At 43.7% G+C, this 6,481-nt stretch overlaps 1 pseudogene; it reads left to right on the forward strand.

Moving 5' to 3' along the window:
- Positions 1-1,489: 1,489 nt before the first annotated feature.
- LOC148011810 (transcription factor MYC2-like) lies at positions 1,490-6,179 on the forward strand (annotated as a pseudogene).
- The last annotated feature ends 302 nt before the right edge of the window (positions 6,180-6,481 follow it).

Below are 6,481 nucleotides of genomic sequence, written 5' to 3' on the forward strand. Positions count from 1 at the left end.
TCAAGCACATAAGACAATTATAGCCATCAAAATGAATGATGTTTCTCTAATAAGCCTTGAGTTGAGGTTGAACATCTTTTGGTATGCATTACTTAATTGAGGCCCATGATAAGAATAGATTATGGAGCTCTATTTAGGGTTAAATTTAACACAACCCATTGATTTCTTTGTTTGCACAATCCAAAATGGTAGCAAATGTCACGGAACGGGGGAGATAAAAAGACAATAGAGTATCAATACATGAGCATTGGTACACACACACACACACACACACACACAGAGTTGAACAACTCTTCCAATGAAAGATATTTTAGAAATACCAATTCACGTGTGATATGGGTAGCATCCACTTAGTGGAGCGAAAGAGAGAGAGTGTATGTGTGGTTATGTGGTATCAGTGCTTGTGCATGTGTGGAAGTAGGAAAATAATTGAAAGCAGCAAGAACACCAACCTTGCAATATCATACCTAAGTCCTATAACAAAGAACCTAATGACTTACGAATATACTGTGTTCCGCTATTAGTGATGTGAGGTTCTTGATGTAAGGGTACAACTCCCTTCCTTTATAAACACGAGGATAAGGGAGAGGGGCGACATGGGACAGAAAAAGCAAACACACACTCTCACACATGTTTGGATCCAGGAGGGTTTGATACGTGGAATGTGGGATAAGCTTACAAGAATTTGGGATTTTTCGTAACATGTAAAAGCCATTATTATTATTATTTCTCTCTCTCTCTTTCCCACTCATTTGCTTAAGTTGGTTGTGGCATAACTTGTGTGTGGAAGAGCCACGACTATGAAAGCGTTGTAAACTCAGCAGAATCTAGATGATGCAGTCCACCGCGTGAAACGAGTTTTAGGGAAGGGATTAGGACACATTGTTTTACATTGTCTTAATTCATTTCAATTTTGATCTCACGTCATGTCATTTCATTATTATTATTATTTCTCTCTCTCTCTCTCTTTCCCACTCATTTGCTTAAGTTGGTTGTGGCATAACTTGTGTGTGGAAGAGCCACGACTATGAAAGCGTTGTAAACTCAGCAGAATCTAGATGATGCAGTCCACCCCGTGAAACGAGTTTTAGGGAAGGGATTAGGACACATTGTTTTACATTGTCTTAATTCATTTCAATTTTGATCTCACGTCATGTTATTTCATTATTATTATTATTTCTCTCTCTCTCTCTCTTTCCCACTCATTTGCTTAAGTTGGTTGTGGCATAACTTGTGTGTGGAAGAGCCACGACTATGAAAGCGTTGTAAACTCAGCAGAATCTAGATGATACAGTCCACTGTGTGAAACGAGTTTTAGGGAAGGGATTAGGACACATTGTTTTACATTGTCTTAATTCATTTCAATTTTGATCTCATATCATGTTATTTCATTTCGTTTATGTTTGGCGTCATTTGGTTTCATGTCATTGCATCTCCCTCCCCCCCCCCCCCCCCTCCCTCTCTCTCGCTCTCTCAGTCGCTCTGGTCTTTTGCTTGTCATGGGTCTCTTTCTTGTCTGTACTCTTCAGCTCGAATGAGACCCTGAGGGACTGTTGCTCTGAAAGCACTTCATCATCATTGTGGGTCTTCCTCGCTATGTGCAAGGGCAGAGTCCCCTCTCCACACGACAAAACCTTCCTCTTGTCATTCTTTGCCACGCGGATCTTGACACTTTACCAGTACCACTACCACCGCAGAAACCAAGTTCTCTGTTTCCCCTCTGTGGTTTAGATCTTCTGAAGACTCGATTTTCAGCAAAGCACGGGAGCAAGGACTGTCAAATTTCGCTTCAATTCAGGCCGGTTGCAACCATTTTTGCAAATGAATTTTGCAATCTCACAGGTGAAGTGAAGCAAGCAGAGCAGGCAACAGGGGTAAGAGAGGAGGATTGTTTCAGCGTCAGAGCAGGAAAAGGGGATAGAGGAGGGATTGCTTCACCATTAGTCAAAGAATTTTGCTGGTTGATCAATGGTCATGTCAGTTTTGGTCCACAAGTACCTGGGGTACTGACTCATTGCAAAGGTGGTACTGCTAATAACCATACACTTTTACATGCCTCTGTGCAATTGAGCTCGGCTTCGCAGATTACCTTGGCACTGCGTGGTGAGGATCCCCTGAATAGCATGTGGCTGCTCCCTTCCTAAAGCTTGGAAAGCCAGGCTTGCAGCTTTCATTCTGTCTTTTCTCCGCCCATCTGCTCTCAGGCCCGTAAGATGAGGCCATAGGATGTACTATTTGCCAGTTTAGTGCATGTATGTATCATTTGTGTTCATGTGATAAAAAACACTCTGGTTCATAAAAGAAACAGGGGTTTCCTCTTGGAGATGTGAGCACAAAACTTGATCCACAGAAGCAGGTGCCTCTTTGATATCTACAATGAGCCCTGATGCAGATCTGATGGCTTCAGGCCCTTTGTGGATGGATGACAATGCCTTCCTGGAGGCATTCATAAGTACATCCTCATATGATGACAATTTGTGGCCAGAAGCTGGCCCATCGTCGGCAGCTATTGCTCCTGCATACCATGAGGACAGTTTGCAGCAGCGATTGCAGTCTCTAGTAGAAAGTAGCTCTGAGAATTGGACTTATGCCATCTTTTGGCAGTTGACGGATTCTCAGAATGGACAGCAAGTGCTTGGATGGGGAGATGGGTACTTCAACCCCAAGGAAGGGGAACAGGGTATGCCAGTGGCAGTCAGTGAAGCTGATCAACAGTTGAGGAGGAGAATTTTGAGAGAGTTGCAAGCTTTGATTGCCCAGAATGGGGATGGTTCTAACACTGCTACAGCAGGATTTGATGTTTTGGAGGCTGATGTTACTGACACAGAATGGTTTTTTTTAGTCTCAATGATGTACTCATTTGCAATTGGTACAGGGACTCCTGGTCGTGCTTTTGCAAGTTCACAGTACCTGTGGTTGAAGGGAGCCGATCAACTGAGGGGCCGAGAGTGTGCTCGGGCAGAGCTTGCCCAGAGGTTTGGTATTAGGACAATCTTGTGTGTCCCAACACTGTCTGGAGTGGTGGAGCTTGGATCTACAGAAGTGATTGAGGAAAACATGTCATTTCTGACCGTTGTCACTCAAACCTTTAGTGATAATCCATGGGATAGTCCTTCTAGACAGTCCTCTCTTGATCCTGTCCTGGCCAAGATGGACATGCCATTTGTTTCCAGTCCAAGGAGGAATTTCACTGTGGGAACTGAGATCTCAGCTAACACAGGTTATCTCGTAGGTATAGGCAATGGACATATGCCGGGCATCACTGTCCAAAACCAAAGCAAGATGTTGACAAGTGGATTTCCACTAGGAGGGGATAAGATGGACCAATTTCCAAGTAATAGCCAGGGAGATTCTCTGCACAGCTTGCTGTCCCAGGACGTATCTTATGCTGACATCTTTTGTGGGGGTGAAAGTGAGAAGCTTTTGCCTATGGTCTGGCAATCAAACTTCACTTTGCCAGCAGTTGGGACCGGAGATGCACAGGCAACTTCTATGACCACGTCACACTCTGCAAATCCTGAGCCACATGCTTTGAGAAGAGGTGAGTTTGAAGACATGAGTAAGGGTTTTGGCAAGAAAGGGGTTAATACAGAGCTTCAACATTATGGGCAAAATGCAAGCTCTATGAAGGTGGACCACCTGTTCTCTGCCCTGGAAAGTTCAGAATACCATGGTTATAAGCAATCAGCAGTAGAAATTGACAGTATCCATGAATCAATAAAGTTAGCAGCAACTCAGAGTTTTAGTCATGGACTCAGGGTAGGTGAGATGCATGATCAAACTCAAACTGTTATGGCTGCAGTAACTCACAGTTTTACTCAGACTCTTAAGTCGTCAGAGATGCAAAGCCATAGCCAATTGACCATGCCTGACATGCAGCAAAACTATGCTGCTGCCTTGCGTACTCCTGAGATGCAGATCTTTGATAAGCCTGCAGAAAGTGAAAATTTAATGAATGGAGTCAACACACCAGACGTAACCTTTAATCAGACTGAAGGCAAGACAGAATGTAATATGACACTGAGCCAGGTAGCAAATCTTTCCAGAAGTAACATGTATGACACTGTGAAAGTCTCAGAAACTGTAAATACCAAGTCACTTCCCACGATGTCCCAGACCCAAAACTACTACACGTTACCGAAACATTGGGATGCTGACAGCCAACCTTCTGCAAAACCACCAGACATGCCATCTTTCAAGGAGGATATCAAAGATGTAGAGCTTTTGACCTTGGATAATATCTCCAAATCAGGTCAAACATGTACTGATGTAAAAACTGGTAGCTCAAGCAAACTGTATACAGATGACAAGAAGGGGAACCTTCAGCAGGAAGACTGTGTCACAGTACAGTTGCACAACACTGCAGTGCGCTCTAGTGTGGAATCAGAACATTCTGATGTGGAGGCTTCCTTTAAAGAAGCAGATTGTAGTCAATCTGTTGTGGAGAAAAAACCACGCAAAAGGGGCAGGAAACCTGCTAATGGCAGGGATGAACCTCTAAATCATGTTGAGGCCGAGCGGCAAAGGCGCGAGAAAATGAATCAGCGCTTCTATGCACTTCGGGCGGTTGTACCTAATGTCTCAAAGATGGACAAAGCTTCGCTGCTGGCAGATGCAACATCTTATATAGAAGAACTTCGTGCCAAGGTTGAAGAGCTAGAGATTGAAAAGAAGGGCTTGATTGCTAGGCTAGATGATGGAAGAGCAGATAGGTTACCCATGCCTGGAAATCTGAAGAAGGTCAACCAAGAAAATCCGCCTGTGTGGAGAACACCAGTAGCGAAGACCTTAAGTTCCCTATCTAGTTCACATGGCAGGATGTCAATCAATGTTCAGTTTCTTCTCGGGAGAGAAGCAATGATTCGAGTTGAAAGCCCTAAAGACAATATTCAAGTCGCAAGGTTGATGTTGGCTTTGCAGGAGCTGCAATTGGAGGTGCACCATGCATCTGTGGCAATGATGCAGGACCTGCTTCTTCAAACAGTTATTGTGATAATGAAGAATCCAACTTACATGAGTGAGGAGCAGCTCACGCTTGCCCTTTCTGCTAGGATCATCAGATAAAATTGCTGTTAGTGTCCTCACATTGCCACTGCTAATCAGTGTTGATAGCTGTATCTTCTCATGCCCGATGCTGACACCGGAACATCAAAACTGGCTGTTGTGTATGAGCAGCCAATGATGTGTGACACAGTTTCTCCAGACTTAAAACAAGGATGTGGTTCTTGGGCCTTTGAGTGGTAAGGCACAGATTAACATGCCTGTGTCCCCACGTAGGGGGTCAGCAAACTCCACCTGATACACAGGTGACATGGTACTTCTGAAACCAAGAATGGGAATCAAAAGTTTCATGATGGTTCCTCTCACAGCAGCTGAGGACAACAAATTTATATGCTTCCTGTATCTTGTATCCAAATGCTTCTTTTCCTGTACCAAACATGACCCCTGTATCTTGTATCCAAATGCTTATTTTCCTCTACCAAACACGGCCCCTGATCCACAGTATGTTTCATGACTGGTATGTGTATCCATGCATAAGGAACTATCCATACAGAACTTCCTTATGGCCAGCCAAGCTGACTGGTGAACATGCAGCAGAGGCTTAGTTTAAAGCCTACAGAGTATCTTACTATCTTTGTAGGCATGTAACTGTGGAGCATGATGTGCATGTAAAACTATGTATTGAAGCATGCTTGTGCCACACTCTATGAGAAACTAACTTTCTTTAAATCTTGTGCCACACTACCAGGAGGTTTGGCATTGTGAGTTTTAACATTACAAGCCATGAAATCTGAAATGGCCTAAACATGTAAATGTGAGCAATGCGACTGTCAGGGGCTGCGACTGTTGAACACCTTGCATCTGCAAGCAGCCTGGCTTGCCCAAAGCAAATTTTGAGGGGTGCACCTCAGTTGACCGAGTTGCTTGTGGGCTGTGGTTGTTTCTTGATGCGCTTAACATTGACCTGGTCCATGACTCTGTCAAGGCTTGTGTAGCTCTGCCTGGGTGACTGCTTTTAATCTTCAAATGCCACTACAATTAGATTACCCTTAATTTTGGATTTCAAATCGTGGGTAGTACAGCGATGATCCCGACAAGTAGTGTAATGATAGAATTCCAAGTTGTCTGATTAGATAATCTTTTAGACTATAAACCAGTATTTGGATCAAGAGTTTGATGTGCTCTGTTTTGACTGAGGTTAACAAGGCGCTCTGTGCCTAGCCTGCATAAAGTGTGGTGTTATGAGTACGATGATCGATGTCGAAGTTTAATTTGACGGGTTCTATATGGCAGTCAAATATCTGCATATGCATTTATGCGGAAGGATAGTAGGGAGTGAGACAAGGAGAGACATTTAGGCATGCCAAATCATAGCTCTTACACAAATGACAGAGAAGTTACTTGTCCCTTCACTGGATCCTGGAATTCTTCAAGCAAAGAAGCCATGGGAACAAATGGCAGAGATGCTACTTGTCCCTTT

This window comes from Lygodium microphyllum, chromosome 28, assembly GCF_053477565.2.
Source record: "Lygodium microphyllum isolate KBCC chromosome 28, Lygodium_microphyllum_v1.1.10, whole genome shotgun sequence".
In the NCBI taxonomy this organism is placed as follows: Eukaryota; Viridiplantae; Streptophyta; class Polypodiopsida; order Schizaeales; family Lygodiaceae; genus Lygodium; species Lygodium microphyllum.